Source organism: Falco peregrinus, chromosome 9 (assembly GCF_023634155.1).
Source record: "Falco peregrinus isolate bFalPer1 chromosome 9, bFalPer1.pri, whole genome shotgun sequence".
Taxonomy (NCBI): domain Eukaryota; kingdom Metazoa; phylum Chordata; class Aves; order Falconiformes; family Falconidae; genus Falco; species Falco peregrinus.
In genome coordinates this window covers 11,790,061-11,805,154 of record NC_073729.1, presented here as the reverse complement: position 1 = coordinate 11,805,154, position 15,094 = coordinate 11,790,061, and positions in this window count along the sequence as shown.

Sequence of the window (15,094 nt, the reverse complement as noted above, 5' to 3'; positions counted from 1 at the left end):
CTGTCAAAACAGGCCCACATGTCTCTCCTTTCAAGACACTTTTCCAGCAGAAACACCCTTTGAGTCTTTATATGTAGCCTACAGGCTTGAAACAAAACTCCATCAAGACCAGGACAGCTGAAGGACTGATTGCAATGGCCTGTTAATGAACTGAAGGTGAGAAGCCAAAGGCTGAGAAACCTCACAGAAAAAGCCCAATCAATAGCAAATAAGACTTCCCACATAATGTTAAACCTGAGAAACCTAGTGGTTCTGCACAGCTAATACCTAATGAGATATTATCCAGTGAGGCTCCCTGAGGAGCTGAAGACGGGCTGTCACAGTAAGAAATCAGTAACTCAGAACGGAGCAGAGATGCAGAACAGGGCTGAACCCCAGCATCTAAAGGCACACTCAGGTTGGCAAACTTTGTGACTCCAAAAGTAACCTTTCCAGGAAATCACATCATTTTGTACCACCAACTAATCCCATTCACATCTGACAATACTGTCACTGAAATTTGTCATGGCCAGCCCTAACAGAGGTTTATAATATAAGCAACATGCAAATTTTATAAGGCTTGTGGTGTAAATTCTACACAAAATTTTTAAAAAAAACTCCTCTCTGCCTTGAAACAGAAATCAGTAGATTGAACAGGGTTGAATTCTTCCCCTGAATGGATTGTGCAAATAGGAAGTTCCAACACTCAGAATTGAGACCTGAAATTGTTCCTTAATAGTGACAAGAACAAAGCCTATTTCAAGCCACTGTTTTTATTGAGCTGATCAGTATTCTAATATCGTCATTTAAACAGCATCAAAGAATTTGCTGACTATACTTCGGTGATTATCATATCCAAATTAATTAATCACACGCTTCAGTTGGTCCTCCACACCATCCAAAAGGTCATGGCCTTAAACCACTTAATAACGTTCAAATGACATTCAGTGACTCTATGTTCCAATACAAGCACAAGTAGGAAAATCAGTAAATGCTTGATAACGTAAGATGTGCCTAAACAGTTTGGTTCAAAGAGCCTAACAAAAGCAGCTTTAATATTACAGAACCATTTAGCAGGGTGAGAAGTGTCAATAAGCCAGCTAGTGTTAGATCCCTACCCAAAGGAAAAGCTGTCAATAAAAATATCTTTGTTAGGGACACCATTCTTAATAATAACAACAAAAATCTATACTGAACTTTTATAAAGTTTTGTAATTTTCAGCTTAGCAGGCAGAATTCTGTTTCTGGAATGTTACTACAACCATATTATTTATATCCTGGTAAATGACACAAAAACATCCTTAAAACAATGGATTAATAGAGTTCAGCTACATTAAGGCTCCAAAAAAATTAAATATAATTTTGAAAAACATATTTTAAAAATGCGACAGTTTTGGACCTTTTGAATGACTTCGGACTTTTCTTAAAAAAATAAAAGCTGAGAGTTCATTACATAAAATAAAAAAAATAAATCACCAAATAACATTTGATAAATAATTGCATAGCTTTAAAAACAATTTCAAACTCACCAATCAGTTCTGGTATCTCAGTGAAAATCAATTTCAATATTTACTGTTCTAGTAAAAATACCTATTCTGTCTTCCAGAAAACAATCTTTTCACCATACTACTAGGATTTCCTTACTTCAAGGAAGCTTTTACATCTAATGGAATCTCTTACATCTAATGAAATCTTTTAAATCTAATGGAAAAGGAATTTGGCAGCTATAGGAACTGCAAACATCTGTAAGCCTTATGGCTGCACCAATTATAAACACAGGTACATTTCTGGCCAATAAATAAAATAAATTTAGGCCATCATAAATGGTAAAAGAATCCCTGAAGTGGTACTCTGCGTCAAAGGCAGCAGAAACCTACTGTATACCTGGGATGATGATTATAGTCTGTTCAGTACCACACAATTTCAGCAGCAGCCATTGGGAACAAACATTTTACTACTATGGGTGGTTTTCTTGCTATTGGTAGGAGGAGATAATTTCTTCAGTCATATTTTCCCAAACTAATTAATTTCTTGTATCTTTATCCAGTTGTTTGTAAATGTCCCAAGACTTCTTCCCTTTTTCTACTACTTGACCTATTTGAAAAGTTAAAAGTGAATTGAAACAGAAGGAGGAATTCTCAGTATGACACTGGAGCTGAAACGCTTTGAGAGAAAGGACAGGAAGCTATTTCCTCCTATTCTTATTTTAAATCCACTTAAAATTAAAATTAATTGTTCCACACACTGCCAAATAATAGGTTGAGCTCACTCAAAAAATAAATGCCTTCCTTTTGTCAGGAGCATCTTTAGGTTTGGGAGTGAAGCTCTGCGGAATCATTTTTTCATTTCCTCCAGTCTGTCTGAGAACTGGAGTGCCATTCTCTCCTATCCCTTTTCTGCCATTGCCCTGCTATGGCAGAACAGCACATTTCAGCTAAACCTTCAAAAGTTCTGAAGCTTTTCAGACAAGATCTAAGATGCTTTGCCTGGGAAACTCCATTGCAAGCAGAAGTAACATCTAAGTTACATCTAGATATACACCTAATAGATTTTCATCTTAATTGTCTACTGGTTTTACTTTTCCTTTTCCCTCCTGGTATCTGCTTTTGTTTCTCCTCCTTTCCTCAAAATCTTTCTTTCATCATCCTTCCCTCAGTGATTTTTACTAGAAAGATGGCTTCAATAATTTCCTTTCTTTATATATAAGAAAACTTTCCTGAGCACATTGATTTCTCCTGCAGGTTTCCAGTGAGACCAGGTTCAACAGACAAGGCTGGTAATGAGCTGTTTCAACCTTTACTCACGTTTCATCTGCTATTACTTGACAGCAATAGCATTTTCATTAGAAAGGTGTGTATTTTGTCTTCAGGTAACAGACCAAGAGTGTAGGGACGTAAGGGCTGCTACAGAATGTCAGAACATGGTAGAATAAATTGCCAGATTGCAATTTAATGAGTTAATAGTAATAGCCAGGCCTGAAACACTTTGGTGAATGCTGCAAAATCCAAGGCGACAGCAAATCACAAAATCAATACCTACTCATGTCTGTTCCTAAAGACATCAAACATTTGTCAATACATGTGAAGTTTGGAAAAGTACATTAATAAAATGTTTCAAGTCATAATATAGCCTGAAATGTCAGAGCATTCTGACACTTGTCCAAAGTAATTCAGGAACACACAGAGCAAATGGACAGGTGAGAGAGCAGTGTTTAGAAAAGGTATTAACATAGGATTCAGGTGAACAGACATAATAACTTACACTAGCCAACTACCCAAATACCAACATTAATTGAGAATACATTCTGGAAGTTTTATTTAAACCAAAGACACAGCGAACTTCTAATGTTACTGTCCTTAAGAGAAAGGACCTCTAAAGAAAAAAAGATTTGGATTTACTGCTTTATATTAATTTTCTTTCTCTTTTGCCACATCCTGCACCTTCTATGAACTGTTTCAAAAAGGGTAATAACATGAGACAAAATAAAAAATCTGAAATCTCCAAATCATTATTTGGGATGCTTGAGTAAAAAGCACATTTCAGGGGGTAAGACAAGTCAGCAGCTCTTCAATGTATGAGGAATGCAAAACACCATGAATTTAGTACGAATGATTGCTAGCTACTCACAGAATTAAAAGAATTTACTTTTCCTGTTCTGCTGTCAGGATTCCATCACACATCCTTTTAGGTATATCCTTCTGAGTAACTTCTTGAAAACATGCGTGGAAACAGCAGATGTACAATATGCATGCTCATATGCCATACAAAGAGAATACCCCATATGTACATCAGAGAAATGTTCAGGGACACAGTAAGCCAGGGAAATCCCAAGTCAGGAAGGTGGAGTCTGTTTTGTTCTGGACAAAACTATAACTCCTGTAAAAGATGAGAAACATCAAACCAGCTTACAGCCACTACCACTGCCCTTCTTTCCTAAATAGGTTTTCTGTAGGAATATAAACATAGTATCAGACCTTTTCTCACATCTCCTGTCACTGAGTCCTTTTTTTTAGAGATAGAAACATACTACTATAAAGAAAGATGCATCTTAGTAGTTTCCTTCTACAACATTCAGAGAAGCAGATGACAATCAAGCAAGACACAGAGTAGAAGAAAATCTTCCTATCTCCTTAGTGGCTGGCATGTTGGATTATCTTCCCCTCAACTCTTTCCCATGTAGAGTAAGCCATTTGAAGGAAAGAAATTTAAAGCCAATCCCACACGAGCTGACTCTATGATCAGCCTCCACAGCACAAAAGCAATCTGCCTTTTAGGTTCATCACAAATCTTTATAGCACATTCTGAGAGAATTCTACTACATGGCTCTTCAGAACACAGATTTCACTTCACTTGTCCTGTACTCTAAGCAATAGGTATAAAATGAGCTGCTGTAAAAGGAAGGAAGAAAGTAGCTTGGTATATAATCTCCATTTTATATATGGAGTGCAGGAGCATAGAGAAAGTAATATTAACAAATTCATTCTGGTGCCAGTTCAAAAACTGAGGGTGTGGGTTCACAATAATAAGCGTCCTGGAGCAGGTTATTTCCTCAAAATAGAGTTCTGCAAAAGCCCAACTGCTATGTTAAGAGGTCAGTATCCTCCCTCTGTGGAAAGCACTCTGGACATGGACATAATACAAGGCATGATGAATCATGAGGTCTGCAACATAAATTACTTGCTTAGCATTGTCAAGGAACTTTTTGGGAAAAGCAGGCACAGAGCACCCAAGTTACCGCCTTCAGCCAGGAGACCTTCCTTTCTCTTTGGAGAATTCTCATCCTGAATATACCATAGCCTTCCTGTTGCCTCAACAGATTAGGCAGCAGTCTAATAGACAACTGACCACCACACATCCTTCGTTATTGCAGAGAATGCAGTCTGCTTTGAATATGGCAGGAGCATGGGGTGCAGAGGTAGAGTATGACATGATCTTGCTCCTGAACAGCAGTATGTCTTTTATCCAGACTCCTGACACACTATTACAGGAATGCCTCTCAAATGTTAGCAAGCCTTAATTTTTAGCAGCAAAGAATTCACTCTGATTCTTCGAAGCCCCCAAATACCAACACACAGTGATCTTTATGCAACACAGTCTGCAAATGAAACCTGAGCTTTTTGACCCAGAAGATTCAACACGAAGCCTTAAAAAACTAACTCTACCAAAACCACTGTCGTGCTCCACGGCAGTGAACCCAGATAGAGATTATTATAACAATTTATAGCAATTCATGTATCTATGCATAATGCCACATTACCTTACATGACTTCAAATAATCGTTCTGCCTTAAGTGCTCCAACAGTTTTTTTGTGCTTTTTGAAACTTTGAATTTCAAAATGAGCGCTATGGGTGTACTGCAGACTGCCTGAAATAGCATCTGGTTTGTAATTACTGTCTGAGACCTAAATTACAAAAACCTGTTGCTCCATGAAAAGATATTATTGAAAAGATCACCCCTTTCCTGCAAGTGTTCAAAGCCAGGTTGGATCAGGCTTTGAGTAGTTTGGTCTGGTGGAAGGAGTGCCTGCCCATGGGGCTTTGAGCAGTTTGGTCTGGTGGAATGTGTCCCTGCCCATGGCATGGGGGGTTGGAACTAGGTGATCTTTAAGGTCCCTTCCAACTCAAACCATTCCATGATTCTATGAGCTTGTACACATTGTGTCTGCAGGTTCAACCATCAATTAAACCATTACCATTTAATACTGCTCATAAATAGCATTTCAGATTCCCAAATTCCTGAACCTACAAAAATTTGTTTCCAAGTGAAAAATTACCACATCTATTGAATGACAAGAGAAGCCTACTTCTATGGATATCAGGACTGCAAACAGAGCCTTTTATCTCTTTTCTCAGTGAAAGGACATGCAATTGTCAAGTTGCTAATTGAGGGGTAAAATCAAGTATTGTTTATCCACTGCAGGTAGGTGGGATAAAAGCCAATTCGACTCAGATTTATGTGCAATGCTGAGTTTTGTAGGGTACCACACAAATCCCCGCTGCATTTTCCATCAAAACTTCAACCCATCAGCATAGCTTTTTCACTCCAGATTTTTGCAGACTTCCCAGTTTCTACCTTCAGTAATGACCATCTTTTTTTTCTGCAGCTAGCCACACACACGACACATAAAACTTTTGAGCCCAATTCTTCATTCTGATATGCTTACCAAAGAACAGGACAGTAGAATGGCAGCAGAAACACACATCATCTTTGTGCTGTCCAGGGCAGTGTGTAGAACAAACTCAAAGAACTGGTATATATTTGAGAAGCCTGAAAAATATGCTTGGTCTCTTGATCTTCTTCCACCTACTGACACAATTTCTATGCCAATTGTGGCAGCTTAAAACCAGCATAATGCCAGGGATGCTCTGCAGGGAGTCAGTGGAGAACTCAATGTTCCCTTTTAGGGAACTTGTGGAAAGAACCACCACAGCAGAGTAGATGGAGGAGGCATTCATTCTTCTCTGATGGGACTTTAAAGCTTTCACACCACTCTCAGTACCTTGAAGCTGCTGGGAAAGCTGTGAAAGACTTTTTTTTTTTTTTTCTTCATTTTTTCCCACTTATGCTGCAATGTCTTAAATACAGATCAACTCTGACGCAGACTTCTTTTTTCTTCAATATAAAGAATGCTTCATCCCTTTGCTGATGGTCAAAGGAAGGTACCTAGAAAGGGAACTATTATCCCACTTATTTTAGTGTCTTCCTACTGACTCCAATTTTGCTGCAACTAGATTGTGGCAAGAAACCTGTCAAAAAAAAATCAACTATGCAGACATTTTATTAATTCACTTAAGATAAACTTAACTACTTTGTTTACTTTTCAACAGCATGAAAAAGAGAGTCTGGGAAGTCAGCCAGCCAGATGGTCCAGGTTTTCAGCTACCTAACCCATGTTGTACAGCTTACAGAGAAGAATAATTATAAAGGATAGCAGTGTTGGAGTTACTAAATTTCTGTTGTCTGTCAGCTGGTAAAACTGCTTTATTGCCACAAAGCTACAACAGAAACCAGGCTACATATCTATCTTTGAAGAAATTTCATTCTGATCCATTTTACTACTTACATTAAATGCTCTCTGGCAATCTGCATAGATACTTGAAAAACACACTTTCAACAACAGAAAAGTGAACAGAAATCAGTCATAGATTTGCTCCTAAAAGCAGGAGTTAACTAACACTCATTTACTATGTATACCTATGTATATTCAAAATCTGTTCCACTAATTGTGTCTTCTCTAGCAAAATGTATTTCAAAGAATCAGCCATTTTTCTTTATCTTCTCATCAAGAAGTAAAAAGTCCCCCAGAATAACACCTTTGTATAGGAGGGATTTAGCATGGCTCATTCATACAAATGTGAATATTGATACAAATTCATATGAATGTGTTTGAAGCTGTAAGCCTTAAACATAACCATGGGCATTAAGAATAGTAAGAGATCATTTCCAAGAGGCACAGCTGCGAGTCTGTTTCTAGTACTTCCTATCACTAAAACCAGATGTTAGATGTAAGTCTCTAACCTTAGCTCCAGATGCGAGCGTATCCATGAAAGTTCTTAGGTATTTATACTAGAGGTCAAACCCAGTGCTGCCTCACTGATATAACCTGCTGTCCACAACTTCACCTGGAAGCCCATTAGATGGTTTTGCTTCTGTCAGGATGATGAAGTGGACACAGTGCCAGTAATACAACAGGAACATGAGTTTTTACTCCTTCATTTAGAATGCTGGTTTCCGCAAGTCTATGTCATCAACCCATGCCTCATTTCCCCTTCTGTAAGTCAGGGATATATATTTTTACCTGTGAAATACATCAAGCTGTGTTGATGGCAAGGGCTACAGTATTTGAGTGAGAGTTTATTCTGTAACTAATCCAAAGAAGTTATTTTTTCTTTATTAATCCAAATTACTCCTGAAACTAATTAAGATAAAATGGAGATAGATTTTTAATAGCCCACCATTATATGTTCCCAATTGTAAATAAGCCACCATTAAATTAAAAAAAAAAAAATTGAAAAGGGAACATTACAAAACATAATGAACTATTTGAGAAATTATAAACTTAAATTTTTTTCACAAAATTACTGGCAATGTCAAAGGACAGAAATAACAGAAATCATAAAAATACTTGTAAACTTATAAAACAAAATGTTTTATTAAAGAAGTTTTGTCATTTAATATTATTTCCTAAATTAGCTCTTAAGATTTGAAGGCCTGCCAGTGTACAGTCACATAATATAAATTCAGTAATTAATGTGAAAACAGTCAAGCTGAGTTACAGTTAAAATGAAATTGTAAAATGTACCAGAGCTTGTAATTTTTCTGAAGTAACAAAAATTTCTTCTGCTTCATATCTTTTAACGTATCATTTCATAGCTATTTGCCTCTTCTCAGAATTATGCAGTTATTTGGCATCAAATGACAAATACAACATTTGACAATTACGAAGGGTGTTGTAATGAATGATCACCTTCGATGTTTCATGAAAACAGCCCCTTCAAGTTACGATGATGCACACTTCACAATGGGATGCTAATTAGAGATGAGTCAAACCAGCCAGGCATAAAGTAGATTTTGTAATAATTATATCAACTAGCTATAGCCAGATGCTATGAAAATGTGACCTTCTGATCTGAATCAATGGCCATACTTTTTAATAATTGGAGTAGATTACAGTAGAGAAATTAAGAATGTATATGGGATGTACAAGTTCTTTGTTAGCTCGTGGTTTCAAACCTACCAGCTGCCACCTCCCAAAATAATATAAAGCCACTAAATAATGTGGTGATAGGTTATACCACAGTGTAATAACAGGTTATGTAAGGAGAGTGGTGATATGACCCATTTTTCTGAAGTTTGCAGGGAAGATATGGAGTGAAATGGAGTGGCTGAATAAGTGAAAGAAGTAAAAAAAAAAAGTCACAGTCAAGGTTCTGTCTGTCAATTGGAACAGTCAAACCCATGTTCTAGTCCATGGTCTGGTCCAAGGCTGTTTCTGCATTTTGTTAATTGTCTTCTTCATATAAAATATAACTGGATATTCAGGTCTTCTTCAGCCACTGATTCTCTACATAAAATTTTGACAAGTGAATTGAAAACTTGGTATCTCACAGATCTAATGCTTTGGCAAAACTCATGTAAATATCTTCAACAGAGCAAAAGTATTCATAACTGCAGCTGTGGATTTAGGCACCTAAATTCCACCCAAATGCCTACTTCATGCTTTTCTGCTCATTAGTGACACAAAACACCAGATTTTTTTCATCAGTTACATGTTCAGTATTTTTCCTTAAAACTGAAGTAGAACCAAGACGCTTAATGAATATCTCAGCTTTCACTTAGTTTCTGAGAAGGTATCTAAAGTGTTCAGAAATCAGAAAGCAAATTAACCCATCCACATTTGTTACTTCCAGACTTCAAGTGATTGTCATGTGATATTCACATGATTTATGATTTTTGAATTTGTGACCACCTAATAAACTTTGTCTTTTCTGTTTGCATATTTTTCAGTATCTGGTAGGTGTGGAGCTCTCACGGTGGATTCCGTGGTGCTCTCAGGCTGTGATGTAACCTTGTCACAGTCGTAATTTGGAAATGGCAAGTCAAGTCTATTGAAATGGCAGAATTAGAACTCTTCCATACCTTAGTTTGTGGAGACCTTCTGGTCATCTGCTAAGAAACTGAAAAACCACAAAATGCTACTGACTCCATCTAGTTTCTGAAGGAAGATTTCTATTATCTTTGCTAGAAGGCCTTTAGTCTAGACTAAGGTGGAGTCTCTATCTTTCCAATGACCATTGCCGCTTCCTAATTGCAGTGAACAGTCCCTGCTAGAAATTTACATTCTGTTTCACAGCACTGAGCTTGAATGATAAAGTCTTTCATTTTGCATATAAGTAACAGATGAAGGCATTAGTACAGTCCCTCAGTGACTCATTAGAGGATTTTAGTCATTTTAGTGCACTTTTCATGCAAACAATGACTGCACATTGTTCTCTCATTAAAAAAAAAACAAAAACAAACAAAAAAACCCCACCACAACCACCAAAACCCACAAATGTTTTAAATAGGCTCCAAGTTCTTGGAAGAATAATCTATTGTACCTTCATTTAATTCAAGCAAAAACAGCTTTCTGACCTATTCTTGCATTCAGTAACACTCCCCAGAATTTTGCCGTTGAGTACAGTGAGGAAAAAGAATACCTAATCTAATATATCCTTCAGTTTATAAAATTCTAAGTCAACAAGTTTAACATGGTGCACATCTGTTAATTCATTTTTATATATAAAATAGAAGGACCCGAACACATAGAGTAGACAGAGGTAGGACATTAACAAAAGACTGCAGTGCTTCTTTTTCTTCAGTATTATAAAAAATAAATCCTTGTTTAAGGATATCATTAACTTGGTATTATTAACTTGGTAATTGCAAGCCATTCTTTTTGGAGGTATATGTTGCACTCAGGGATGTCAGAATAGAGGCAGAATAACTGGACGATAGCAAAGGAAAGTATTAATAGTCTCTGCCAGATCCATCATCAACCACAGGCAATTCCTGCCACCTCACATTTTTAACCATTCAACATCTATATTCTGTTGCCCCAGCCCATCAGAGACTGGAATGATAGTGTTCAAAAATTAATGGCTTTCCAAAGGGCTTATCATTCATGAGTTGGCAAATGTGACTGACATTGCAATCTAATGAAAACAGTTGTGATATTATTAAGCAGTCATTCTACAATTAACTTGCATTTTCAGACAAGTTACACTGCAATCATATGAAGACTATACTGCAGAACCTTCCTGTCCATTTATCCCATTGATAACATATTATTAAATGGAAACGTTTTGCTCATATCCTGCCAAGCCATTCCATGGACACCACTGAAGGACCAGTGATTAATACTGCTAACAATTCTTCTTACTAGTCTTGTTCTCTCATTATAAAATGCTTATCTTCTTGCCCTTTCTGCATCAGAGGCCCCCAGGTGAGGAGGCTGAGAATTCTCCCTATCAGTATTCCTTTTAAAGCAAAATTAACAGTTTTTGCTGATTCAATGTGCTTCCATTTTTGATGCCTAGCTGGGAATATACTTAGGGGAAGAGATAAATATAATTTGCAGCAAGGGCTTAGCACAAGTCACTTTGTGACACGAGAACATAGACACTCAAGGTCACTCATCACTTCTGAAAATCTTGTCCCATCTAAGTGCAACAAATTCACGGGCATGATTTTAAACAGCTGCTGTTGCTCAAGACATTTTACATCTACCTATCTGTCTACATTATACACAAAAAACATTTTATATATTTCCCAGTTATTCAAGAGATCACGAGAAAAAATATCTGTGCTGAGCTTCTGCAACACATGCCATAATAAATACACCCCCAGCTTCAAGCCTTGTTTATTTCTACAAGGCTTTGCCATTAAGGGGTTTTAGTTTGTTCCAGTGTGCTTTCTCCTCACATCAGATTCAGAATGGTCTTCCCATTTCTCTTTTCTTTTCTACATTACTGACAGTCTTTTTAACTTTGAACAACATTATCACAGTAGTAATCAGTGTTCTGCTGAAACTCCAGGGATTCAAGAGATACTCTTAAATCACATTACTCAGAGGCTCCTGCCCACAATTTGGAATAAATTTCTGTATTTGAAGAAAGTAAATATGTAAATCATGCCTGTGATTCTTCATCAAATGGAGAAAAAAATTACTTCAAATAATGAATCAGAAAGCAAAACAGCAAGAGAACTGGAAAGAAAGACAACAGCAAGATAGCTGGAAAGAAAAATAAAAATACACGAGAGACTGAGAGGAGAGGAGAATATGATGGAAAAAAATGAGAGAGGACTAGAATTAAAGGCAATGATCTAGAAAAAATCCTGACAACTTTAGTGGGTTGTCAAAGAAGATCTCCAAAGGCTCCAAAACAAATGAAACAGAAAAGCAGAGCCATAGAAATATATATAGAAATAGAGTGAAGTATCTCCTTTGTTATTTCAGAATACCAAAATCAAACTACTTTGCCTAATAAACTAAAAATGTTGTTTATGAAAAGCTGCTTTAGTTTATCACATTTGCAGCCCATACTGGTTCCAAAGATGAATCTCCATCAAAATTTATCCAGTCTATTTTTCCTGGAAAAATTTCCTAGCTTCCGTGGTCTCTGATAGTAAGAAACCACAATAATCTTATGTTTTCCACGTTCCTTGGATACAATCAAGTTGATTAATGACTCCATTTATCTGCACTACATACAGTAAATGTACACATGTGAGTACATGCATACGTGGGACTTCTTCCCATGCTGGTGAGGAGGAGGAATATGTTTTCTTAATATTATCAGTTGTAATCAACGTATCTACAATACCCAAGAAAAACATTTCAGAAGTGAAAAGTGAAAATCATACTGGAGGACTCCCCTGTAGCCCTTAAACCCTGACCTATATCAGGATGATGTGGTACCATCAAATGAATGTGGGATTGACTGGGTCTTCTGATACTTCACTACATCCTCAGGCACAGGAATAAGTTTGTTTCTTTACACAAGAGGAGAATGCTTATTTCTCTGATATTCACATCTGCTTTTATGTGCCTTTGTGGTACAGAATACCTCAGCTCAGGTACATTTAAATTAGAAGATGAAGTTTGTAACTAATGAAAAAGCAACAGAGGTTATTTTCCATTACCTGTCTAGAGAAATTCAGCTTTAAATGACAAAATCAGATTAAGTTTAAATGGGAATTAACATATGGACTAAATGACTGAAGTCATGCTAAAAATCTTTCAATATTAGCCCGGTATCTATCCATATTCATACTCATACACACATTGTACCATACTCAATATTGGGAAAAAAAGCATTAGAGAAGCCTTTTTTCCACAATAATTGTCACCCATGAGAAGTGCTAAAAATACAGCCATAAAAAGCAATCTGTTTCTGTGAGTTCTGTGTTTCTTTTCCTCCCCCTTCCCTATCCTTTTTTTTAATTAAGGTCTTTTTATGGAAACTAGATTTTATTTCTCATGAGTTAGTCTATTCCTACTGCTCCTTCCATATCTTTGGTTGCAATCCCAATGTTACCTGGTATTTCTACACCCATTAAATGTATGGAGTAGCAGCAACAAAAATGAAGGGCTGGCACAGGTTCTGTTTTCAAGCTAACATCCAGATGTTACCACATAATTACATTTCTTCTACAAATATCCTCGTATATCTAACATTAAAATGTCTTTTTATTTTAAGGTTATTAGTCAATTAATGGGAATCATACAAATCATCTCATCATGTCCATAGTACATGGACAAAAGGAATGGAAAATTAATAAAATTATGAAGAAAAATATTGTACCTCTTTGTTCTCAGTTTTCTGCATTTTTCTCTGTTCCCATCTTTCACAACCCTCCCACAATTACTGCCCCAAAGTTCAGTGCTCTACTGATAAATGGGGCCAATATATCACTAGTCCATAAGATGAGGTAGATACTGCATGAGGTCTACTATTTTGATGTTTGTGCCAGCAAAACTTTCTGATTTTTTCTTGTATTCAAGCTCTGTAAAAAAATAAAGGAACACCAACCTGTGTTAGACATTATAGACAACATGTTTTTGTGGTGGGTTTTTGTGTGTGTGGTTTTTTTTAAGCTGAGTTTGAGAGTTTTAACAATTTTAACCTTGGGCTGCAGGCAAGTTACACAAAGACCTCCAGACCATGCATATTACCAAATGAGTGCTAAGTAATTTTTTGTTTGTTTGTTTCTGTTCTACATAAATTTTTGCTTAGGAGAAAAGGAGGTTATATTCATATTTAGGATCATTCTAATTTATTCAGTATCTCTAACCCTAATCCCATCATTTTATATTTAGATTATTTGTCAATGATCATTGCTCCTTGTGTCCTGATATTTATGTTTTAATTGGTATGTAAATTCTTAATTTGAAAGATCCTACCTGATACAAATATTAAGAAAGAGAGATTTCCACCAACTATTCAGCTTCTATTTATTTCAAATTAAGCCTAGAGGGCTCAACACAATGTAAGAGCCACGCTCAAAATGCTTACTGAAGTCAATGTTTTTGTTTCTGAGACTGGACTTTTGCCAAAGGAGTTAAAATTGCTGTAAGGAGAGCATTATGCATTCTTGAATGCTTTTCATTCTCATTTGTTTTATACAGTTTCATTTTTTCTTTCTTTTTGGAAATCTTCTGTATAATATAAGGGACAAGACCTAGGATTTCTATAGATGTAGAATCCATTAGGATCGCTAAAAATATCTAAAATGGGTATTACTATTAATTCTGCAGGCAGATTCTGTATTGTTACCTTGTGCCATAGGAGCACTGAGAAGGCACCAGAAACCAGCCAGATTTTTTCTACCAGGTTTTCTGTCTGCAGACATGAGTCTTTAGTAGGTGTACAGTTAGTATTATGATTTCTACTATTACTCATCTGACAAAGTGTGCAATTCTCCTGTTCTCTTTGGGCTTCTCTAGGAGACCCAAAATCTCCTAAAGCAGATCACACTTAATTTTCTTGATTTAAACAAAAGATGAAGCCTTAGCATTGAATGCTCCTGATCTAAAGAAAGGCTTTAGAGACCAGTATGTCAAATATAAGAAATGTAACTTGTAATAAATAAGGCATATGAACAAATAACAGTAAGATTAAATAGATCATCCAAAAGTCTCAAGCAGAGACTGTTGTTTATTATATATTTGTAATTTTGCTAGAACACTAGAGCTCATCTCTTTGGTGATATTAAACATAAACATTAAGTAAATACAACCAAGACTAATATTACTAGGTTTTAGAAAAAAACAATGCTATTATGAATGATATGTGTTCACTCTACAGCATGTTCTTGCTTATTACTGCTATTAGAAAAACAATAAAAAAATACTACAATAAGCATGTTACAATACTTTTCTCTCTTGCCAACTGTTTAATAATTAGTTTGTGTTCAGTGTGATGGAAAAGTACACAATTATAACAGTGCTATATGTGCAAATAAAAACCACAAGCAAGTTGTTTAGCTATTTTAGCAAAAGTATTGTAATTAACCGGCATTCAGGCATACACAATGCATGTCTAATTCTTCTTTCCACTGTACTTCTTTAGG